This window comes from Anopheles funestus, unplaced genomic scaffold (assembly GCF_943734845.2).
Source record: "Anopheles funestus unplaced genomic scaffold, idAnoFuneDA-416_04 scaffold_13_ctg1, whole genome shotgun sequence".
In the NCBI taxonomy this organism is placed as follows: Eukaryota; Metazoa; Arthropoda; class Insecta; order Diptera; family Culicidae; genus Anopheles; species Anopheles funestus.
In genome coordinates this window covers 88,088-111,838 of record NW_026045353.1, presented here as the reverse complement: position 1 = coordinate 111,838, position 23,751 = coordinate 88,088, and the positions used below count along the sequence as shown (strand labels likewise).

The following is a 23,751-nucleotide window of genomic DNA, read 5'->3' as shown; positions in this document are numbered from 1 at the left end:
AATGTGTCTTGGCTAAGGTGTCTTGGCTAAGGTGTCTTGGCTAAGGTGTCTTGGCTAAGGTGTCTTGGCTAAAGTGTCTTGGCTAATGTGTCTTGGCTAATGTGTCTTGGCTAAGGTGTCTTGGCTAAGGTGTCTTGGCTAATGTGTCTTGGCTAAGGTGTCTAGGCTAATGTGTCTTGGCTAATGTGTCTTGGCTAATGTGTCTTGGCTAAGGAGTCTTGGCTAATGTGTCTTGGCTAAAGTGTCTTGGCTAAGGTGTCTTGGCTAAGGTGTCTTGGCTAAGGTGTCTTGGCTAAGGTGTCTTGGCTAAGGTGTCTTGGCTAATGTGTCTCGGCTAATGTGTCTTGGCTAAGGTGTCTTGGCTAAAGTGTCTTGGCTAAGGTGTCTTGGCTAAGGTGTCTTGGCTAAGGTGTTTTGGCTAATGTGTCTCGGCTAATGTGTCTTGGCTAAGGTGTCTTGGCTAAGGTGTCTTGGCTAATGTGTCTTGGCTAAGGTGTCTTGGCTAAGGTGTCTTGGCTAATGTGTCTTGGCTAAGGTGTCTTGGCTAAGGTGTCTTGGCTAATGTGTCTTGGCTAATGTGTCTTGGCTAATGTGTCTTGGCTAAGGTGTCTTGGCTAAGGTGTCTTGGCTAATGTGTCTTGGCTAAGGTGTCTAGGCTAATGTGTCTTGGCTAATGTGTCTTGGCTAATGTGTCTTGGCTAAGGTGTCTTGGCTAATGTGTCTTGGCTAAGGTGTCTTGGCTAAGGTGTCTTGGCTAAGGTGTCTTGGCTAATGTGTCTCGGCTAATGTGTCTTGGCTAAGGTGTCTTGGCTAAAGTGTCTTGGCTAAGGTGTCTTGGCTAAGGTGTCTTGGCTAAGGTGTTTTGGCTAATGTGTCTTGGCTAAGGTGTCTTGGCTAAGGTGTCTTGGTTAATGTGTCTTGGCTAAGGTGTCTTGGCTAAGGTGTCTTGGCTAATGTGTCTTGGCTAATGTGTCTTGGCTAATGTGTCTTGGCTAAGGTGTCTTGGCTAAGGTGTCTTGGCTAATGTGTCTTGGCTAAGGTGTCTAGGCTAATGTGTCTTGGCTAATGTGTCTTGGCTAATGTGTCTTGGCTAAAGTGTCTTGGCTAAGGTGTCTTGGCTAAGGTGTCTTGGCTAAGGTGTCTTGGCTAAGGTGTCTTGGCTAATGTGTCTCGGCTAATGTGTCTTGGCTAAGGTGTCTTGGCTAAAGTGTCTTGGCTAAAGTGTCTTGGCTAAGGTGTCTTGGCTAAGGTGTCTTGGCTAAGGTGTTTTGGCTAATGTGTCTCGGCTAATGTGTCTTGGCTAAGGTGTCTTGGCTAAGGTGTCTTGGCTAATGTGTCTTGGCTAATGTGTCTTGGCTAAGGTGTCTTGGCTAAAGTGTCTTGGCTAAGGTGTCTTGGCTAAGGTGTCTTGGCTAAGGTGTTTTGGCTAATGTGTCTCGGCTAATGTGTCTTGGCTAAGGTGTCTTGGCTAAGGTGTCTTGGCTAATGTGTCTTGGCTAAGGTGTCTTGGCTTATGTGTCTCGGCTAATGTGTCTTGGCTAAGGTGTCTTGGCTAAGGTGTCTTGGCTAATGTGTCTTGGCTAAGGTGTCTAGGCTAATGTGTCTTGGCTAATGTGTCTTGGCTAATGTGTCTTGGCTAAGGTGTCTTGGCTAATGTGTCTTGGCTAAAGTGTCTTGGCTAAGGTGTCTTGGCTAAGGTGTCTTGGCTAAGGTGTCTTGGCTAAAGTGTCTTGGCTAATGTGTCTTGGCTAATGTGTCTTGGCTAAGGTGTCTTGGCTAAGGTGTCTTGGCTTATGTGTCTCGGCTAATGTGTCTTGGCTAAGGTGTCTTGGCTAAGGTGTCTTGGCTAATGTGTCTTGGCTAAGGTGTCTTGGCTAATGTGTCTTGGCTAATGTGTCTTGGCTAAGGTGTCTTGGCTAATGTGTCTTGGCTAATGTGTCTTGGCTAAGGTGTCTTGGCTAATGTGTCTCGGCTAATGTGTCTTGGCTAAGGTGTCTTGGCTAAGGTGTCTTGGCTTATGTGTCTCGGCCAATGTGTCTTGGCTAAGGTGTCTTGGCTAAAGTGTCTTGGCTAAGGTGTCTTGGCTAAGGTGTCTTGGCTAAGGTGTTTTGACTAATGTGTCTCGGCTAATGTGTCTTGGCTAAGGTGTCTTGGCTAAGGTGTCTTGGCTTATGTGTCTCGGCTAATGTGTCTTGGCTAAGGTGTCTTGGCTAAGGTGTCTTGGCTAATGTGTCTTGGCTAAGGTGTCTTGGCTAATGTGTCTTGGCTAATGTGTCTTGGCTAATGTGTCTTGGCTAAGGTGTCTTGGCTAATGTGTCTTGGCCAAGGTGTCTTGGCTAAGGTGTCTTGGCTAAGGTGTCTTGGCTAAGGTGTCTTGGCTAATGTGTCTTGGCTAATGTGTCTTGGCTAATGTGTCTTGGCTAATGTGTCTTGGCTAATGTGTCTTGGCTAAGGTGTCTTGGCTAAGGTGTCTTGGTTAATGTGTCTTGGCTAAGGTGTCTTGGCTTATGTGTCTCGGCTAATGTGTCTTGGCTAATGTGTCTTGGCTAAGGTGTCTTGGCTAATGTGTCTTGGCTAAGGTGTCTAGGCTAATGTGTCTTGGCTCATGTGTCTTGGCTAATGTGTCTTGGCTAATGTGTCTTGGCTAAGGTGTCTTGGCTAATGTGTCTTGGCTAATGTGTCTTGGCTAATGTGTCTTGGCTAAGGTGTCTTGGCTAATGTGTCTTGGCTAATGTGTCTTGGCCAAGGTGTCTTGGCTAAGGTGTCTTGGCTAAGGTGTCTTGGCTAAGGTGTCTTGGCTAATGTGTCTCGGCTAATGTGTCTTGGCTAAGGTGTCTTGGCTAAGGTGTCTTGGCTTATGTGTCTCGGCTAATGTGTCTTGGCTAAGGTGTCTTGGCTAAGGTGTCTTGGCTAATGTGTCTTGGCTAAGGTGTCTTGGCTTATGTGTCTCGGCTAATGTGTCTTGGCTAATGTGTCTTGGCTAAGGTGTCTTGGCTAAAGTGTCTTGGCTAAGGTGTCTTGGCTAAGGTGTCTTGGCTAATGTGTCTCGGCTAAGGTGTCTTTGCTAAGGTGTCTTGGCTAAGGTGTCTTGGCTAATGTGTCTTGGCTAAGGTGTCTTGGCTAAGGTGTCTTGGCTAAGGTGTCTTGGCTTATGTGTCTCGGCCAATGTGTCTTGGCTAAGGTGTCTTGGCTAAAGTGTCTTGGCTAAGGTGTCTTGGCTAAGGTGTCTTGGCTAAGGTGTTTTGGCTAATGTGTCTCGGCTAATGTGTCTTGGCTAAGGTGTCTTGGCTAAGGTGTCTTGGCTTATGTGTCTCGGCTAATGTGTCTTGGCTAAGGTGTCTTGGCTAAGGTGTCTTGGCTAATGTGTCTTGGCTAAGGTGTCTTGGCTAATGTGTCTTGGCTAATGTGTCTTGGCTAATGTGTCTTGGCTAAGGTGTCTTGGCTGATGTGTCTTGGCTAATGTGTCTTGGCCAAGGTGTCTTGGCTAAGGTGTCTTGGCTAAGGTGTCTTGGCTAAGGTGTCTTGGCTAATGTGTCTCGGCTAATGTGTCTTGGCTAAGGTGTCTTGGCTAAGGTGTCTTGGCTAATGTGTCTTGGCTAATGTGTCTTGGCTAATGTGTCTCGGCTAATGTGTCTTGGCTAAGGTGTCTTGGCTAAGGTGTCTTGGCTAAGGTGTCTTGGCTAAGGTGTCTTGGCTAAGGTGTCTTGGCTAATGTGTCTCGGCTAATGTGTCTTGGCTAAGGTGTCTTGGCTAATGTGTCTTGGCTAATGTGTCTCGGCTAATGTGTCTTGGCTAAGGTGTCTTGGCTAAGGTGTCTTGGCTAATGTGTCTTGGCTTATGTGTCTTGGCTAATGTGTCTCGGCTAACGTGTCTTGGCTAAGGTGTCTTGGCTAAGGTGTTTTGGCTAATGTGTCTCGGCTAATGTGTCTTGGCTAAGGTGTCTTGGCTAATGGGTCTTGGCTAATGTGTCTTGGCTAAGGTGTCTTGGCTAATGTGTCTTGGCTAATGTGTCTTGGCTAAGGTGTCTTGGCTAATGTGTCTTGGCTAATGTGTCTTGGCTAAGGTGTCTTGGCTAAGGTGTCTTGGCTTATGTGTCTCGGCTAATGTGTCTTGGCTAAGGTGTCTTGTCTAAGGTGTCTTGGCTAAGGTGTCTTGGCTAATGTGTCTTGGCTAAGGTGTCTTGGCTAAGGTGTCTTGGCTAAGGTGTCTTGGCTAAGGTGTCTTGGCTAATGTGTCTTGGCTAAGGTAACTTGGCTATTGTGTCTTGGCTAAGGTGTCTAGGCTAATGTGTCTTGGCTAAGGTGTCTTGGCTAATGTGTCTTGGCTAATGTGTCTTGGCTAAGGTGTCTTGGCTAATGTGTCTCGGCTAATGTGTCTTGGCTAAGGTGTCTTGGCTAAGGTGTCTTGGCTTATGTGTCTCGGCTAATGTGTCTTGGCTAATGTGTCTTGGCTAAGGTGTCTTGGCTAAAGTGTCTTGGCTAAGGTGTCTTGGCTAAGGTGTCTTGGCTAAGGTGTTTTGGCTAATGTGTCTCGGCTAATGTGTCTTGGCTAAGGTGTCTTGGCTAAGGTGTCTTGGCTAATGTGTCTTGGCTAAGGTGTCTTGGCTTATGTGTCTCGGCTAATGTGTCTTGGCTAAGGTGTCTTGGCTAAGGTGTCTTGGCTAATGTGTCTTGGCTAAGGTGTCTAGGCTAATGTGTCTTGGCTAATGTGTCTTGGCTAATGTGTCTTGGCTAAGGTGTCTTGGCTAATGTGTCTTGGCTAAAGTGTCTTGGCTAAGGTGTCTTGGCTAAGGTGTCTTGGCTAAGGTGTCTTGGCTAAAGTGTCTTGGCTAATGTGTCTTGGCTAATGTGTCTTGGCTAAGGTGTCTTGGCTAAGGTGTCTTGGCTTATGTGTCTCGGCTAATGTGTCTTGGCTAAGGTGTCTTGGCTAAGGTGTCTTGGCTAATGTGTCTTGGCTAAGGTGTCTTGGCTAATGTGTCTTGGCTAATGTGTCTTGGCTAAGGTGTCTTGGCTAATGTGTCTTGGCTAATGTGTCTTGGCTAAGGTGTCTTGGCTAATGTGTCTCGGCTAATGTGTCTTGGCTAAGGTGTCTTGGCTAAGGTGTCTTGGCTTATGTGTCTCGGCCAATGTGTCTTGGCTAAGGTGTCTTGGCTAAAGTGTCTTGGCTAAGGTGTCTTGGCTAAGGTGTCTTGGCTAAGGTGTTTTGACTAATGTGTCTCGGCTAATGTGTCTTGGCTAAGGTGTCTTGGCTAAGGTGTCTTGGCTTATGTGTCTCGGCTAATGTGTCTTGGCTAAGGTGTCTTGGCTAAGGTGTCTTGGCTAATGTGTCTTGGCTAAGGTGTCTTGGCTAATGTGTCTTGGCTAATGTGTCTTGGCTAATGTGTCTTGGCTAAGGTGTCTTGGCTAATGTGTCTTGGCCAAGGTGTCTTGGCTAAGGTGTCTTGGCTAAGGTGTCTTGGCTAAGGTGTCTTGGCTAATGTGTCTTGGCTAATGTGTCTTGGCTAATGTGTCTTGGCTAATGTGTCTTGGCTAATGTGTCTTGGCTAAGGTGTCTTGGCTAAGGTGTCTTGGTTAATGTGTCTTGGCTAAGGTGTCTTGGCTTATGTGTCTCGGCTAATGTGTCTTGGCTAATGTGTCTTGGCTAAGGTGTCTTGGCTAATGTGTCTTGGCTAAGGTGTCTAGGCTAATGTGTCTTGGCTCATGTGTCTTGGCTAATGTGTCTTGGCTAATGTGTCTTGGCTAAGGTGTCTTGGCTAATGTGTCTTGGCTAATGTGTCTTGGCTAATGTGTCTTGGCTAAGGTGTCTTGGCTAATGTGTCTTGGCTAATGTGTCTTGGCCAAGGTGTCTTGGCTAAGGTGTCTTGGCTAAGGTGTCTTGGCTAAGGTGTCTTGGCTAATGTGTCTCGGCTAATGTGTCTTGGCTAAGGTGTCTTGGCTAAGGTGTCTTGGCTTATGTGTCTCGGCTAATGTGTCTTGGCTAAGGTGTCTTGGCTAAGGTGTCTTGGCTAATGTGTCTTGGCTAAGGTGTCTTGGCTTATGTGTCTCGGCTAATGTGTCTTGGCTAATGTGTCTTGGCTAAGGTGTCTTGGCTAAAGTGTCTTGGCTAAGGTGTCTTGGCTAAGGTGTCTTGGCTAATGTGTCTCGGCTAAGGTGTCTTTGCTAAGGTGTCTTGGCTAAGGTGTCTTGGCTAATGTGTCTTGGCTAAGGTGTCTTGGCTAAGGTGTCTTGGCTAAGGTGTCTTGGCTTATGTGTCTCGGCCAATGTGTCTTGGCTAAGGTGTCTTGGCTAAAGTGTCTTGGCTAAGGTGTCTTGGCTAAGGTGTCTTGGCTAAGGTGTTTTGGCTAATGTGTCTCGGCTAATGTGTCTTGGCTAAGGTGTCTTGGCTAAGGTGTCTTGGCTTATGTGTCTCGGCTAATGTGTCTTGGCTAAGGTGTCTTGGCTAAGGTGTCTTGGCTAATGTGTCTTGGCTAAGGTGTCTTGGCTAATGTGTCTTGGCTAATGTGTCTTGGCTAATGTGTCTTGGCTAAGGTGTCTTGGCTGATGTGTCTTGGCTAATGTGTCTTGGCCAAGGTGTCTTGGCTAAGGTGTCTTGGCTAAGGTGTCTTGGCTAAGGTGTCTTGGCTAATGTGTCTCGGCTAATGTGTCTTGGCTAAGGTGTCTTGGCTAAGGTGTCTTGGCTAATGTGTCTTGGCTAATGTGTCTTGGCTAATGTGTCTCGGCTAATGTGTCTTGGCTAAGGTGTCTTGGCTAAGGTGTCTTGGCTAAGGTGTCTTGGCTAAGGTGTCTTGGCTAAGGTGTCTTGGCTAATGTGTCTCGGCTAATGTGTCTTGGCTAAGGTGTCTTGGCTAATGTGTCTTGGCTAATGTGTCTCGGCTAATGTGTCTTGGCTAAGGTGTCTTGGCTAAGGTGTCTTGGCTAATGTGTCTTGGCTTATGTGTCTTGGCTAATGTGTCTCGGCTAACGTGTCTTGGCTAAGGTGTCTTGGCTAAGGTGTTTTGGCTAATGTGTCTCGGCTAATGTGTCTTGGCTAAGGTGTCTTGGCTAATGGGTCTTGGCTAATGTGTCTTGGCTAAGGTGTCTTGGCTAATGTGTCTTGGCTAATGTGTCTTGGCTAAGGTGTCTTGGCTAATGTGTCTTGGCTAATGTGTCTTGGCTAAGGTGTCTTGGCTAAGGTGTCTTGGCTTATGTGTCTCGGCTAATGTGTCTTGGCTAAGGTGTCTTGTCTAAGGTGTCTTGGCTAAGGTGTCTTGGCTAATGTGTCTTGGCTAAGGTGTCTTGGCTAAGGTGTCTTGGCTAAGGTGTCTTGGCTAAGGTGTCTTGGCTAATGTGTCTTGGCTAAGGTAACTTGGCTATTGTGTCTTGGCTAAGGTGTCTAGGCTAATGTGTCTTGGCTAAGGTGTCTTGGCTAATGTGTCTTGGCTAATGTGTCTTGGCTAAGGTGTCTTGGCTAATGTGTCTCGGCTAATGTGTCTTGGCTAAGGTGTCTTGGCTAAGGTGTCTTGGCTTATGTGTCTCGGCTAATGTGTCTTGGCTAATGTGTCTTGGCTAAGGTGTCTTGGCTAAAGTGTCTTGGCTAAGGTGTCTTGGCTAAGGTGTCTTGGCTAAGGTGTCTTGGCTAATGTGTCTCGGCTAATGTGTCTTGGCTAAGGTGTCTTGGCTAAGGTGTCTTGGCTTATGTGTCTCGGCTAATGTGTCTTGGCTAAGGTGTCTTGGCTAAGGTGTCTTGGCTAATGTGTCTTGGCTAAGGTGTCTAGGCTAATGTGTCTTGGCTAATGTGTCTTGGCTAATGTGTCTTGGCTAAGGTGTCTTGGCTAATGTGTCTTGGCTAAAGTGTCTTGGCTAAGGTGTCTTGGCTAAGGTGTCTTGGCTAAGGTGTCTTGGCTAAGGTGTCTTGGCTAATGTGTCTCGGCTAATGTGTCTTGGCTAAGGTGTCTTGGCTAAAGTGTCTTGGCTAAGGTGTCTTGGCTAAGGTGTCTTGGCTAAGGTGTTTTGGCTAATGTGTCTCGGCTAATGTGTCTTGGCTAAGGTGTCTTGGCTAAGGTGTCTTGGCTAATGTGTCTCGGCTAATGTGTCTTGGCTAAGGTGTCTTGGCTAATGTGTCTCGGCTAATGTGTCTTGGCTAAGCTGTCTTGGCTAAGGTGTCTTGGCTTATGTGTCTCGGCCAATGTGTCTTGGCTAAGGTGTCTTGGCTAAAGTGTCTTGGCTAAGGTGTCTTGGCTAAGGTGTCTTGGCTAAGGTGTTTTGGCTAATGTGTCTCGGCTAATGTGTCTTGGCTAAGGTGTCTTGGCTAAGGTGTCTTGGCTTATGTGTCTCGGCTAATGTGTCTTGGCTAAGGTGTCTTGGCTAAGGTGTCTTGGCTAATGTGTCTTGGCTAAGGTGTCTTGGCTTATGTGTCTCGGCTAATGTGTCTTGGCTAATGTGTCTTGGCAAAGGTGTCTTGGCTAATGTGTCTTGGCTAATGTGTCTTGGCTAAGGTGTCTTGGCTAAGGTGTCTTGGCTAAGGTGTCTTGGCTTATGTGTCTCGGCTAATGTGTCTTGGCTAAGGTGTCTTGGCTAAGGTGTCTTGGCTAATGTGTCTTGGCTAAGGTGTCTAGGCTAATGTGTCTTGGCTAATGTGTCTTGGCTAATGTGTCTTGGCTAAGGTGTCTTGGCTAATGTGTCTTGGCTAAAGTGTCTTGGCTAAGGTGTCTTGGCTAAGGTGTCTTGGCTAAGGTGTCTTGGCTAAGGTGTCTTGGCTAATGTGTCTCGGCTAATGTGTCTTGGCTAAGGTGTCTTGGCTAAAGTGTCTTGGCTAAGGTGTCTTGGCTAAGGTGTCTTGGCTAAGGTGTTTTGGCTAATGTGTCTCGGCTAATGTGTCTTGGCTAAGGTGTCTTGGCTAAGGTGTCTTGGCTAATGTGTCTTGGCTAAGGTGTCTTGGCTAAGGTGTCTTGGCTAATGTGTCTTGGCTAAGGTGTCTTGGCTAAGGTGTCTTGGCTAATGTGTCTTGGCTAATGTGTCTTGGCTAATGTGTCTTGGCTAAGGTGTCTTGGCTAAGGTGTCTTGGCTAATGTGTCTTGGCTAAGGTGTCTAGGCTAATGTGTCTTGGCTAATGTGTCTTGGCTAATGTGTCTTGGCTAAGGTGTCTTGGCTAATGTGTCTTGGCTAAGGTGTCTTGGCTAAGGTGTCTTGGCTAAGGTGTCTTGGCTAATGTGTCTCGGCTAATGTGTCTTGGCTAAGGTGTCTTGGCTAAAGTGTCTTGGCTAAGGTGTCTTGGCTAATGTGTCTTGGCTAAGGTGTCTAGGCTAATGTGTCTTGGCTAATGTGTCTTGGCTAAGGTGTCTTGGCTAATGTGTCTTGGCTAAGGTGTCTAGGCTAATGTGTCTCGGCTAATGTGTCTTGGCTAATGTGTCTTGGCTAAAGTGTCTTGGCTAAGGTGTCTTGGCTAAGGTGTCTTGGCTAAGGTGTCTTGGCTAATGTGTCTTGGCTACGGTGTCTTGGCTAATGTGTCTTTGCTAAGGTGTCTTGGCTAATGTGTCTCGGCTTATGTGTCTTGGCTAAGGTGTCTTGGCTAAGGTGTCTTGGCTAATGTGTCTTGGCTACGGTGTCTTGGCTAATGTGTCTTTGCTAAGGTGTCTTGGCTAATGTGTCTCGGCTTATGTGTCTTGGCTAAGGTGTCTTGGCTAAGGTGTCTTGGCTAATGTGTCTTGGCTAAGGTGTCTTGGCTAAGGTGTCTTGGCTAATGTGTCTTGGCTAATGTGTTTTGGCTAATGTGTCTTGGCTAATGTGTCTTCGCTAAGGTGTCTTGGCTAATGTGTTTTGGCTAATGTGTCTTGGCTAAGGTGTCTTGGCTAAGGTGTCTTTGCTAAGGTGTCTTGGCTAAGGTGTCTTGGCTAATGTGTCTTGGCTAAGGTGTCTTGGCTAATGTGTCTCGGCTTATGTGTCTTGGCTAAGGTGTCTTGGCTAAGGTGTCTTGGCTAATGTGTCTTGGCTACGGTGTCTTGGCTAATGTGTCTTTGCTAAGGTGTCTTGGCTAATGTGTCTCGGCTTATGTGTCTTGGCTAAGGTGTCTTGGCTAAGGTGTCTTGGCTAATGTGTCTTGGCTACGGTGTCTTGGCTAATGTGTCTTTGCTAAGGTGTCTTGGCTAATGTGTCTCGGCTTATGTGTCTTGGCTAATGTGTCTTGGCTAATGTGTCTTGGCTAAGGTGTCTTGGCTAATGTGTCTTGGCTAAGGTGTCTTGGCTAATGTGTCTTGGCTAATGTGTTTTGGCTAATGTGTCTTGGCTAATGTGTCTTCGCTAAGGTGTCTTGGCTAATGTGTTTTGGCTAATGTGTCTTGGCTAAGGTGTCTTGGCTAAGGTGTCTTTGCTAAGGTGTCTTGGCTAAGGTGTCTTGGCTAATGTGTCTTGGCTAAGGTGTCTTGGCTAAGGTGTCTTGGCTAAGGTGTCTTGGCTAATGTGTCTTGGCTAAGGTGTCTTGGCTAATGTGTCTTGGCTAATGTGTCTTGGCTAATGTGTCTTGGCTAATGTGTCTCGGCTTATGTGTCTTGGCTAATGTGTCTTCGCTAAGGTGTCTTGGCTAATGTGTTTTGGCTAATGTGTCTTGGCTAATGTGTTTTGGCTAATGTGTCTTGGCTAAGGTGTCTTGGCTAAGGTGTCTTTGCTAAGGTGTCTTGGCTAAGGTGTCTTGGCTAATGTGTCTTGGCTAAGGTGTCTTGGCTAATGTGTCTTGGCTAAGGTGTCTTGGCTAATGTGTCTTGGCTAAGGTGTCTTGGCTAAGGTGTCTTTGCTTAGGTGTCTTGGCTAAGGTGTCTTGGCTAATGTGTCTTGGCTAATGTGTTTTGGCTAATGTGTCTTGGCTAAGGTGTCTTGGCTAATGTGTCTTGGCTAAGGTGTCTTGGCTAAGGTGTCTTGGCTAATGTGTCTTGGCTAATGTGTCTTGGCTAATGTGTCTTCGCTAAGGTGTCTTGGCTAATGTGTTTTGGCTAATGTGTCTTGGCTAATGTGTCTTCGCTAAGGTGTCTTTGCTAAGGTGTCTTGGTAAAAGTGTCTTGGCTAAGGTGTCTTGGCTAATGTGTCTTGGCTAATGTGTCTTGGCTAAGGTGTCTTGGCTAATGTGTCTTGGCTAAGGTGTGTTGGCTAATGTGTCTTGGCTAATGTGTCTTGGCTAATGTGTCTTGGCTAATGTGTCTCGGCTTATGTGTCGTGGCTAATGTGTCTTCGCTAAGGTGTTTTGGCTAATGTGTCTTGGCTAATGTGTCTTCGCTAAGGTGTCTTTGCTAAGGTGTCTTGGTAAAAGTGTCTTGGCTAAGGTGTCTTGGCTAATGTGTCTTGGCTAATGTGTCTTGGCTAAGGTGTCTTGGCTAATGTGTCTTGGCTAATGTGTCTTGGCTAAGGTGTCTTGGCTAATGTGTTTTGGCTAATGTGTCTTGGCTAATGTGTCTTCGCTAAGGTGTCTTTGCTAAGGTGTCTTGGTAAAAGTGTCTTGGCTAAGGTGTCTTGGCTAAGGTGTCTTGGCTAATGTGTCTTGGCTAATGTGTCTTGGCTAATGTGTCTTCGCTAAGGTGTCTTGGCTAATGTGTTTTGGCTAATGTGTCTTGGCTAAGGTGTCTTGGCTAAGGTGTCTTGGCTAAGGTGTCTTGGCTAATGTGTCTTGGCTAAGGTGTCTTGGCTAATGTGTCTTGGCTAATGTGTCTTGGCTAATGTGTCTTGGCTAATGTGTCTCGGCTTATGTGTCTTGGCTAATGTGTCTTCGCTAAGGTGTCTTGGCTAATGTGTTTTGGCTAATGTGTCTTGGCTAATGTGTTTTGGCTAATGTGTCTTGGCTAAGGTGTCTTGGCTAAGGTGTCTTTGCTAAGGTGTCTTGGCTAAGGTGTCTTGGCTAATGTGTCTTGGCTAAGGTGTCTTGGCTAATGTGTCTTGGCTAAGGTGTCTTGGCTAATGTGTCTTGGCTAAGGTGTCTTGGCTAAGGTGTCTTTGCTTAGGTGTCTTGGCTAAGGTGTCTTGGCTAATGTGTCTTGGCTAATGTGTTTTGGCTAATGTGTCTTGGCTAAGGTGTCTTGGCTAATGTGTCTTGGCTAAGGTGTCTTGGCTAAGGTGTCTTGGCTAATGTGTCTTGGCTAATGTGTCTTGGCTAATGTGTCTTCGCTAAGGTGTCTTGGCTAATGTGTTTTGGCTAATGTGTCTTGGCTAATGTGTCTTCGCTAAGGTGTCTTTGCTAAGGTGTCTTGGTAAAAGTGTCTTGGCTAAGGTGTCTTGGCTAATGTGTCTTGGCTAATGTGTCTTGGCTAAGGTGTCTTGGCTAATGTGTCTTGGCTAAGGTGTCTTGGCTAATGTGTCTTGGCTAATGTGTCTTGGCTAATGTGTCTTGGCTAATGTGTCTCGGCTAATGTGTCTTGGCTAAGGTGTCTTGGCTAATGTGTTTTGGCTAATGTGTCTTGGCTAATGTGTCTTCGCTAAGGTGTCTTTGCTAAGGTGTCTTGGTAAAAGTGTCTTGGCTAAGGTGTCTTGGCTAATGTGTCTTGGCTAATGTGTCTTGGCTAAGGTGTCTTGGCTAATGTGTCTTGGCTAATGTGTCTTGGCTAAGGTGTCTTGGCTAAAGTGTCTTGGCTAAGGTGTCTTGGCTAATGTGTCTTGGCTAAGGTGTCTAGGCTAATGTGTCTTGGCTAATGTGTCTTGGCTAAGGTGTCTTGGCTAATGTGTCTTGGCTAAGGTGTCTAGGCTAATGTGTCTTGGCTAATGTGTCTTGGCTAATGTGTCTTGGCTAAAGTGTCTTGGCTAATGTGTCTTGGCTAAGGTGTCTTGGCTAATGTGTCTTGGCTAAGGTGTCTTGGCTAATGTGTCTTGGCTAAGGTGTCTTGGCTAAGGTGTCTTGGCTAAGGTGTCTTGGCTAATGTGTCTCGGCTAATGTGTCTTGGCTAAGGTGTCTTGGCTAAAGTGTCTTGGCTAAGGTGTCTTGGCTAATGTGTCTTGGCTAAGGTGTCTAGGCTAATGTGTCTTGGCTAATGTGTCTTGGCTAAGGTGTCTTGGCTAATGTGTCTTGGCTAAGGTGTCTAGGCTAATGTGTCTTGGCTAATGTGTCTTGGCTAATGTGTCTTGGCTAAAGTGTCTTGGCTAAGGTGTCTTGGCTAAGGTGTCTTGGCTAAGGTGTCTTGGCTAATGTGTCTTGGCTACGGTGTCTTGGCTAATGTGTCTTTGCTAAGGTGTCTTGGCTAATGTGTCTCGGCTTATGTGTCTTGGCTAAGGTGTCTTGGCTAAGGTGTCTTGGCTAATGTGTCTTGGCTAATGTGTCTTGGCTAAGGTGTCTTGGCTAATGTGTCTTGGCTAAGGTGTCTTGGCTAATGTGTCTTGGCTAATGTGTCTTGGCTAATGTGTCTTGGCTAAGGTGTCTTGGCTAATGTGTCTTGGCTAATGTGTCTTGGCTAATGTGTCTTCGCTAAGGTGTCTTGGCTAATGTGTTATGGCTAATGTGTCTTGGCTAAGGTGTCTTGGCTAAGGTGTCTTTGCTTAGGTGTCTTGGCTAAGGTGTCTTGGCTAATGTGTCTTGGCTAATGTGTTTTGGCTAATGTGTCTTGGCTAAGGTGTCTTGGCTAATGTGTCTTGGCTAAGGTGTCTTGGCTAAGGTGTCTTGGCTAATGTGTCTTGGCTAATGTGTCTTGGCTAATGTGTCTTCGCTAAGGTGTTTTGGCTAATGTGTTTTGGCTAATGTGTCTTGGCTAAGGTGTCTTGGCTAAGGTGTCTTTGCTAAGGTGTCTTGGCTAAGGTGTCTCGGCTAATGTGTCTTGGCTAAGGTGTCTTGGCTAAGGTGTCTTGGCTAAGGTGTCTTGGCTAATGTGTCTTGGCTAAGGTGTCTTGGCTAATGTGTCTTGGCTAATGTGTCTTGGCTAATGTGTCTTGGCTAAGGTGTCTTGGCTAATGTGTCTTGGCTAATGTGTCTTGGCTAATGTGTCTTGGCTAATGTGTCTCGGCTAATGTGTCTTGGCTAAGGTGTCTTGGCTAATGTGTCTTGGCTAATGTGTCTTGGCTAATGTGTCTTCGCTAAGGTGTCTTTGCTAAGGTGTCTTGGTAAAAGTGTCTTGGCTAAGGTGTCTTGGCTAATGTGTCTTGGCTAATGTGTCTTGGCTAAGGTGTCTTGGCTAATGTGTTTTGGCTAATGTGTCTTGGCTAAGGTGTCTTGGCTAAAGTGTCTTGGCTAAGGTGTCTTGGCTAATGTGTCTTGGCTAAGGTGTCTAGGCTAATGTGTCTTGGCTAATGTGTCTTGGCTAAGGTGTCTTGGCTAATGTGTCTTGGCTAAGGTGTCTAGGCTAATGTGTCTTGGCTAATGTGTCTTGGCTAATGTGTCTTGGCTAAGGTGTCTTGGCTAATGTGTCTTGGCTAATGTGTCTTGGCTAATGTGTCTTGGCTAAGGTGTCTTGGCTAATGTGTCTTGGCTAAGGTGTCTTGGCTAAGGTGTCTTGGCTAAGGTGTCTTGGCTAATGTGTCTCGGCTAATGTGTCTTGGCTAAGGTGTCTTGGCTAAAGTGTCTTGGCTAAGGTGTCTTGGCTAATGTGTCTTGGCTAAGGTGTCTAGGCTAATGTGTCTTGGCTAATGTGTCTTGGCTAAGGTGTCTTGGCTAATGTGTCTTGGCTAAGGTGTCTAGGCTAATGTGTCTTGGCTAATGTGTCTTGGCTAATGTGTCTTGGCTAATGTGTCTTGGCTAAGGTGTCTTGGCTAAGGTGTCTTGGCTAAGGTGTCTTGGCTAATGTGTCTTGGCTACGGTGTCTTGGCTAATGTGTCTTTGCTAAGGTGTCTTGGCTAATGTGTCTCGGCTTATGTGTCTTGGCTAAGGTGTCTTGGCTAAGGTGTCTTGGCTAATGTGTCTTGGCTAATGTGTCTTGGCTAAGGTGTCTTGGCTAATGTGTCTTGGCTAAGGTGTCTTGGCTAATGTGTCTTGGCTAATGTGTCTTGGCTAATGTGTCTTGGCTAAGGTGTCTTGGCTAATGTGTCTTGGCTAATGTGTCTTGGCTAATGTGTCTTCGCTAAGGTGTCTTGGCTAATGTGTTATGGCTAATGTGTCTTGGCTAAGGTGTCTTGGCTAAGGTGTCTTTGCTTAGGTGTCTTGGCTAAGGTGTCTTGGCTAATGTGTCTTGGCTAATGTGTTTTGGCTAATGTGTCTTGGCTAAGGTGTCTTGGCTAATGTGTCTTGGCTAAGGTGTCTTGGCTAAGGTGTCTTGGCTAATGTGTCTTGGCTAATGTGTCTTGGCTAATGTGTCTTCGCTAAGGTGTCTTGGCTAATGTGTTTTGGCTAATGTGTCTTGGCTAAGGTGTCTTGGCTAATGTGTCTTGGCTAATGTGTCTCGGCTAAGGTGTCTTGGCTAATGTGTCTCGGCTAAGGTGTCTTGGCTAATGTGTCTTGGCTAAGGTGTCTTGGCTAAGGTGTCTTGGCTGAGATGTCTTGGCTAAGGTGTCTTGGCTAATGTGTCTTGGCTAAGGTGTCTTGGCTAAAGTGTCTTGGCTAAGGTGTCTTGGCTAATGTGTCTTGGCTAAGGTGTCTAGGCTAATGTGTCTTGGCTAATGTGTCTTGGCTAAGGTGTCTTGGCTAAGGTGTCTTGGCTAAGGTGTCTTGGCTAGTGTGTCTCGGCTAAAGTGTCTTTGCTAAGGTGTCTTGGCTAAGGTGTCTTGGCTAATGTGTCTTGGCTAAGGTGTCTTGGCTAAGGTGTCTTGGCTAAGGTGTCTTGGCTAATGTGTCTTGGCTAAGGTGTCTTGGCTAATGTGTCTTGGCTAATGTGTCTTGGCTAATGTGTCTTGGCTAATGTGTCTCGGCTTATGTGTCTTGGCTAATGTGTCTTCGCTAAGGTGTCTTGGCTAATGTGTTTTGGCTAATGTGTCTTGGCTAATGTGTTTTGGCTAATGTGTCTTGGCTAAGGTGTCTTGGCTAAGGTGTCTTTGCTAAGGTGTCTTGGCTAAGGTGTCTTGGCTAATGTGTCTTGGCTAAGGTGTCTTGGCTAATGTGTCTTGGCTAAGGTGTCTTGGCTAATGTGTCTTGGCTAAGGTGTCTTGGCTAAGGTGTCTTTGCTTAGGTGTCTTGGCTAAGGTGTCTTGGCTAATGTGTCTTGGCTAATGTGTTTTGGCTAATGTGTCTTGGCTAATGTGTCTTCGCTAAGGTGTCTTGGCTAATGTGTTTTGGCTAATGTGTCTTGGCTAAGGTGTCTTGGCTAAGGTGTCTTTGCTAAGGTGTCTTGGCTAAGGTGTCTTGGCTAATGTGTCTTGGCTAAGGTGTCTTGGCTAAGGTGTCTTGGCTAAGGTGTCTTGGCTAATGTGTCTTGGCTAAGGTGTCTTGGCTAATGTGTCTTGGCTAATGTGTCTTGGCTAATGTGTCTTGGCTAATGTGTCTCGGCTTATGTGTCTTGGCTAATGTGTCTTCGCTAAGGTGTCTTGGCTAATGTGTTTTGGCTAATGTGTCTTGGCTAATGTGTTTTGGCTAATGTGTCTTGGCTAAGGTGTCTTGGCTAAGGTGTCTTTGCTAAGGTGTCTTGGCTAAGGTGTCTTGGCTAATGTGTCTTGGCTAAGGTGTCTTGGCTAATGTGTCTTGGCTAAGGTGTCTTGGCTAATGTGTCTTGGCTAAGGTGTCTTGGCTAAGGTGTCTTTGCTTAGGTGTCTTGGCTAAGGTGTCTTGGCTAATGTGTCTTGGCTAATGTGTTTTGGCTAATGTGTCTTGGCTAAGGTGTCTTGGCTAATGTGTCTTGGCTAAGGTGTCTTGGCTAAGGTGTCTTGGCTAATGTGTCTTGGCTAATGTGTCTTGGCTAATGTGTCTTCGCTAAGGTGTCTTGGCTAATGTGTTTTGGCTAATGTGTCTTGGCTAATGTGTCTTCGCTAAGGTGTCTTTGCTAAGGTGTCTTGGTAAAAGTGTCTTGGCTAAGGTGTCTTGGCTAATGTGTCTTGGCTAATGTGTCTTGGCTAAGGTGTCTTGGCTAATGTGTCTTGGCTAAGGTGTCTTGGCTAATGTGTCTTGGCTAATGTGTCTTGGCTAATGTGTCTTGGCTAATGTGTCTCGGCTTATGTGTCTTGGCTAATGTGTCTTCGCTAAGGTGTTTTGGCTAATGTGTCTTGGCTAATGTGTCTTCGCTAAGGTGTCTTTGCTAAGGTGTCTTGGTAAAAGTGTCTTGGCTAAGGTGTCTTGGCTAATGTGTCTTGGCTAATGTGTCTTGGCTAAGGTGTCTTGGCTAATGTGTCTTGGCTAATGTGTCTTGGCTAAGGTGTCTTGGCTAATGTGTTTTGGCTAATGTGTCTTGGCTAATGTGTCTTCGCTAAGGTGTCTTTGCTAAGGTGTCTTGGTAAAAGTGTCTTGGCTAAGGTGTCTTGGCTAAGGTGTCTTGGCTAATGTGTCTTGGCTAATGTGTCTTGGCTAATGTGTCTTCGCTAAGGTGTCTTGGCTAATGTGTTTTGGCTAATGTGTCTTGGCTAAGGTGTCTTGGCTAAGGTGTCTTTGCTAAGGTGTCTTGGCTAAGGTGTCTTGGCTAATGTGTCTTGGCTAAGGTGTCTTGGCTAAGGTGTCTTGGCTAAGGTGTCTTGGCTAATGTGTCTTGGCTAAGGTGTCTTGGCTAATGTGTCTTGGCTAATGTGTCTTGGCTAATGTGTCTTGGCTAATGTGTCTCGGCTTATGTGTCTTGGCTAATGTGTCTTCGCTAAGGTGTCTTGGCTAATGTGTTTTGGCTAATGTGTCTTGGCTAATGTGTTTTGGCTAATGTGTCTTGGCTAAGGTGTCTTGGCTAAGGTGTCTTTGCTAAGGTGTCTTGGCTAAGGTGTCTTGGCTAATGTGTCTTGGCTAAGGTGTCTTGGCTAATGTGTCTTGGCTAAGGTGTCTTGGCTAATGTGTCTTGGCTAAGGTGTCTTGGCTAAGGTGTCTTTGCTTAGGTGTCTTGGCTAAGGTGTCTTGGCTAATGTGTCTTGGCTAATGTGTTTTGGCTAATGTGTCTTGGCTAAGGTGTCTTGGCTAATGTGTCTTGGCTAAGGTGTCTTGGCTAAGGTGTCTTGGCTAATGTGTCTTGGCTAATGTGTCTTGGCTAATGTGTCTTCGCTAAGGTGTCTTGGCTAATGTGTTTTGGCTAATGTGTCTTGGCTAATGTGTCTTCGCTAAGGTGTCTTTGCTAAGGTGTCTTGGTAAAAGTGTCTTGGCTAAGGTGTCTTGGCTAATGTGTCTTGGCTAATGTGTCTTGGCTAAGGTGTCTTGGCTAATGTGTCTTGGCTAAGGTGTCTTGGCTAATGTGTCTTGGCTAATGTGTCTTGGCTAATGTGTCTTGGCTAATGTGTCTCGGCTAATGTGTCTTGGCTAAGGTGTCTTGGCTAATGTGTTTTGGCTAATGTGTCTTGGCTAATGTGTCTTCGCTAAGGTGTCTTTGCTAAGGTGTCTTGGTAAAAGTGTCTTGGCTAAGGTGTCTTGGCTAATGTGTCTTGGCTAATGTGTCTTGGCTAAGGTGTCTTGGCTAATGTGTCTTGGCTAATGTGTCTTGGCTAAGGTGTCTTGGCTAAAGTGTCTTGGCTAAGGTGTCTTGGCTAATGTGTCTTGGCTAAGGTGTCTAGGCTAATGTGTCTTGGCTAATGTGTCTTGGCTAAGGTGTCTTGGCTAATGTGTCTTGGCTAAGGTGTCTAGGCTAATGTGTCTTGGCTAATGTGTCTTGGCTAATGTGTCTTGGCTAAAGTGTCTTGGCTAAGGTGTCTTGGCTAAGGTGTCTTGGCTAAGGTGTCTTGGCTAATGTGTCTTGGCTACGGTGTCTTGGCTAATGTGTCTTTGCTAAGGTGTCTTGGCTAATGTGTCTCGGCTTATGTGTCTTGGCTAAGGTGTCTTGGCTAAGGTGTCTTGGCTAATGTGTCTTGGCTAATGTGTCTTGGCTAAGGTGTCTTGGCTAATGTGTCTTGGCTAAGGTGTCTTGGCTAATGTGTCTTGGCTAATGTGTCTTGGCTAATGTGTCTTGGCTAAGGTGTCTTGGCTAATGTGTCTTGGCTAATGTGTCTTGGCTAATGTGTCTTCGCTAAGGTGTCTTGGCTAATGTGTTATGGCTAATGTGTCTTGGCTAAGGTGTCTTGGCTAAGGTGTCTTTGCTTAGGTGTCTTGGCTAAGGTGTCTTGGCTAATGTGTCTTGGCTAATGTGTTTTGGCTAATGTGTCTTGGCTAAGGTGTCTTGGCTAATGTGTCTTGGCTAAGGTGTCTTGGCTAAGGTGTCTTGGCTAATGTGTCTTGGCTAATGTGTCTTGGCTAATGTGTCTTCGCTAAGGTGTCTTGGCTAATGTGTTTTGGCTAATGTGTCTTGGCTAAGGTGTCTTGGCTAAGGTGTCTTTGCTAAGGTGTCTTGGCTAAGGTGTCTTGGCTAATGTGTCTTGGCTAAGGTGTCTTGGCTAAGGTGTCTTGGCTAAGGTGTCTTGGCTAATGTGTCTTGGCTAAGGTGTCTTGGCTAATGTGTCTTGGCTAATGTGTCTTGGCTAATGTGTCTTGGCTAATGTGTCTCGGCTTATGTGTCTTGGCTAATGTGTCTTCGCTAAGGTGTCTTGGCTAATGTGTTTTGGCTAATGTGTCTTGGCTAATGTGTTTTGGCTAATGTGTCTTGGCTAAGGTGTCTTGGCTAAGGTGTCTTTGCTAAGGTGTCTTGGCTAAGGTGTCTTGGCTAATGTGTCTTGGCTAAGGTGTCTTGGCTAATGTGTCTTGGCTAAGGTGTCTTGGCTAATGTGTCTTGGCTAAGGTGTCTTTGCTTAGGTGTCTTGGCTAAGGTGTCTTGGCTAATGTGTCTTGGCTAATGTGTTTTGGCTAATGTGTCTTGGCTAATGTGTCTTCGCTAAGGTGTCTTGGCTAATGTGTTTTGGCTAATGTGTCTTGGCTAAGGTGTCTTGGCTAAGGTGTCTTGGCTAAGGTGTCTTTGCTAAGGTGTCTTGGCTAAGGTGTCTTGGCTAATGTGTCTTGGCTAAGGTGTCTTGGCTAAGGTGTCTTGGCTAAGGTGTCTTGGCTAATGTGTCTTGGCTAAGGTGTCTTGGCTAATGTGTCTTGGCTAATGTGTCTTGGCTAATGTGTCTTGGCTAATGTGTCTCGGCTTATGTGTCTTGGCTAATGTGTCTTCGCTAAGGTGTCTTGGCTAATGTGTTTTGGCTAATGTGTCTTGGCTAATGTGTTTTGGCTAATGTGTCTTGGCTAAGGTGTCTTGGCTAAGGTGTCTTTGCTAAGGTGTCTTGGCTAAGGTGTCTTGGCTAATGTGTCTTGGCTAAGGTGTCTTGGCTAATGTGTCTTGGCTAAGGTGTCTTGGCTAATGTGTCTTGGCTAAGGTGTCTTGGCTAAGGTGTCTTTGCTTAGGTGTCTTGGCTAAGGTGTCTTGGCTAATGTGTCTTGGCTAATGTGTTTTGGCTAATGTGTCTTGGCTAAGGTGTCTTGGCTAATGTGTCTTGGCTAAGGTGTCTTGGCTAAGGTGTCTTGGCTAATGTGTCTTGGCTAATGTGTCTTGGCTAATGTGTCTTCGCTAAGGTGTCTTGGCTAATGTGTTTTGGCTAATGTGTCTTGGCTAATGTGTCTTCGCTAAGGTGTCTTTGCTAAGGTGTCTTGGTAAAAGTGTCTTGGCTAAGGTGTCTTGGCTAATGTGTCTTGGCTAATGTGTCTTGGCTAAGGTGTCTTGGCTAATGTGTCTTGGCTAAGGTGTCTTGGCTAATGTGTCTTGGCTAATGTGTCTTGGCTAATGTGTCTTGGCTAATGTGTCTCGGCTTATGTGTCTTGGCTAATGTGTCTTCGCTAAGGTGTCTTGGCTAATGTGTTTTGGCTAATGTGTCTTGGCTAATGTGTTTTGGCTAATGTGTCTTGGCTAAGGTGTCTTGGCTAAGGTGTCTTTGCTAAGGTGTCTTGGCTAAGGTGTCTTGGCTAATGTGTCTTGGCTAAGGTGTCTTGGCTAATGTGTCTCGGCTAATGTGTCTTGGCTAATGTGTCTTCGCTAAGGTGTCTTTGCTAAGGTGTCTTGGTAAAGGTGTCTTGGCTAAGGTGTCTTGGCTAAGGTGTCTTTGCTAAGGTGTCTTGGCTAAGGTGTCTTGGCTAATGTGTCTTGGCTAAGGTGTCTTGGCTAATGTGTCTTGGCTAATGTGTCTTCGCTAAGGTGTCTTGGCTAATGTGTTTTGGCTAATGTGTCTTGGCTAAGGTGTCTTGGCTAAGGTGTCTTTGCTAAGGTGTCTTGGCTAATGTGTCTTGGTTAATGTGTCTTGGCTAATGTGTCTTGGCTAATGTGTCTTGGCTAATGTGTCTTGGCTAATGTGTCTCGGCTTATGTGTCTTGGCTAATGTGTCTTCGCTAAGGTGTCTTGGCTAATGTGTTTTGGCTAATGTGTCTTGGCTAATGTGTTTTGGCTAATGTGTCTTGGCTAAGGTGTCTTGGCTAAGGTGTCTTTGCTAAGGTGTCTTGGCTAAGGTGTCTTGGCTAATGTGTCTTGGCTAAGGTGTCTTGGCTAATGTGTCTCGGCTAATGTGTCTTGGCTAATGTGTCTTCGCTAAGGTGTCTTTGCTAAGGTGTCTTGGTAAAGGTGTCTTGGCTAAGGTGTCTTGGCTAATGTGTCTTGGCTAATGTGTCTTGGCTAAGGTGTCTTGGCTAATGTGTCTTGGCTAAGGTGTCTTCGCTAAGGTGTCTTGGCTAATGTGTTTTGGCTAATGTGTCTTGGCTAAGGTGTCTTGGCTAAGGTGTCTTTGCTAAGGTGTCTTGGCTAAGGTGTCTTGGCTAAGGTGTCTTGGCTAAGGTGTCTTGGCTAATGTGTCTTGGCTAATGTGTCTTGGCTAATGTGTTTTGGCTAATGTGTCTTGGCTAAGGTGTCTTGGCTAATGTGTCTTGGCTAAGGTGTCTTGGCTAAGGTGTCTTGGCTAATGTGTCTTGGCTAATGTGTCTTGGCTAATGTGTCTTCGCTAAGGTGTCTTGGCTAATGTGTCTTGGCTAATGTGTCTTGGCTAAGGTGTCTTGGCTAATGTGTCTTGGCTAATGTGTCTTCGCTAAGGTGTCTTGGCTAAAGTGTCTTTGCTAAGGTGTCTCGGCTTATGTGTCTTGGCTAAGGTGTCTTGGCTAAGGTGTCTTGGCTAATGTGTCTTGGCTAATGTGTCTTGGCTAATGTGTTTTGGCTAATGTGTCTTGGCTAAGGTGTCTTGGCTAATGTGTCTTGGCTAATGTGTCTTGGCTAATGTGTCTTGGCTAATGTGTCTTGGCTAATGTGTCTTGGCTAATGTGTCTTCGCTAAGGTGTCTTGGCTAATGTGTTTTGGCTAATGTGTCTTGGCTAATGTGTCTTGGCTAATGTGTCTTGGCTAATGTGTCTTGGCTAATGTGTCTTGGCTAATGTGTCTTGGCTAATGTGTCTTGGCTAATGTGTCTTCGCTAAGGTGTCTTGGCTAATGTGTTTTGGCTAATGTGTCTTGGCTAAGGTGTCTTGGCTAAGGTGTCTTTGCTAAGGTGTCTTGGCTAAGGTGTCTTGGCTAATGTGTCTTGGCTAAGGTGTCTTGGCTAAGGTGTCTTGGCTAAGGTGTCTTGGCTAATGTGTCTTGGCTAATGTGTCTTGGCTAATGTGTCTTCGCTAAGGTGTCTTTGCTAAGGTGTCTTGGTAAAGGTGTCTTGGCTAAGGTGTCTTGGCTAATGTGTCTTGGCTAATGTGTCTTGGCTAATGTGTCTTGGCTAATGTGTCTTGGCTAATGTGTCTTGGCTAATGTGTCTCGGCTTATGTGTCTCTGCTAATGTGTCTTGGCTAATGTGTCTTCGCAAAGGTGTCTTGGCTAATGTGTCTTGGCTAATGTGTCTTGGCTAAGGTGTCTTGGCTAATGTGTCTTGGCTAAGGTGTCTTGGCTAAGGTGTCTTGGCTAATGTGTCTCGGCTAATGTGTCTTGGCTAAGGTGTCTTGGCTATTGTGTCTTGGCTAATGTGTCTTGGCTAAGGTGTCTTAGCTAATGTGTCTTGGCTAAGGTGTCTTGGCTAATGTGTCTCGGCTAAGGTGTCTTGGCTAAGGTGTCTTGGCTAATGTGTCTTGGCTAATGTGTCTTGGCTAAGGTGTCTTGGCTAATGTGTCTTGGCTAATGTGTCTTGGCTAATGTGTCTTGGCTAAGGTGTCTTGGCTAAGGTGTCTTGGCTAATGTGTCTCGGCTAATGTGTCTTGGCTAAGGTGTCTTGGCTATTGTGTCTTGGCTAATGTGTCTTGGCTAAGGTGTCTTAGCTAATGTGTCTTGGCTAAGGTGTCTTGGCTAATGTGTCTTGGCTAATGTGTCTTGGCTAAGGTGTCTTGGCTAATGTGTCTTGGCTAAGGTGTCTTAGCTAATGTGTCTTGGCTAAGGTGTCTTGGCTATTGTGTCTCGGCTAATGTGTCTTGGCTAATGTGTCTTCGCTAAGGTGTCTTGGCTAATGTGTCTTGGCTAATGTGTCTTGGCTAAGGTGTCTTGGCTAATGTGTCTTGGCTAATGTGTCTTTGCTAAGGTGTCTTGGCTAATGTGTCTCGGCTTATGTGTCTTGGCTAAGGTGTCTTGGCTAAGGTGTCTTGGCTAATGTGTCTTGGCTAATGTGTCTTGGCTAAGGTGTCTTGGCTAATGTGTCTTGGCTAAGGTGTCTTGGCTAATATGTCTTGGCTAATGTGTCTTGGCTAATGTGTCTTGGCTAAGGTGTCTTGGCTAAGGTGTCTTGGCTAATGTGTCTTGGCTAATGTGTCTTCGCTAAGGTGTCTTGGCTAATGTGTTTTGGCTAATGTGTCTTGGCTAAGGTGTCTTGGCTAAGGTGTCTTTGCTAAGGTGTCTTGGCTAAGGTGTCTTGGCTAATGTGT

At 46.0% G+C, this 23,751-nt stretch overlaps 1 long non-coding RNA gene across 2 annotated transcripts; it reads left to right on the top strand.

The window, feature by feature from the left end:
• The first annotated feature begins 235 nt into the window (after positions 1 to 235).
• Positions 236 to 22,720, top strand: LOC125774497 (uncharacterized). 2 transcript variants are annotated; one of them, XR_007420975.1, is made up of 3 exons: positions 236 to 1,137; positions 9,440 to 14,031; positions 21,480 to 22,720. It is a non-coding gene; the product is annotated as an uncharacterized LOC125774497 (long non-coding RNA). The 2 variants fall into 2 exon arrangements; XR_007420974.1 differs by lacking the exon at positions 21,480 to 22,720 and adding an exon at positions 18,694 to 19,194 and having other exon boundaries at positions 9,440 to 14,815.
• The last annotated feature ends 1,031 nt before the right edge of the window (positions 22,721 to 23,751 follow it).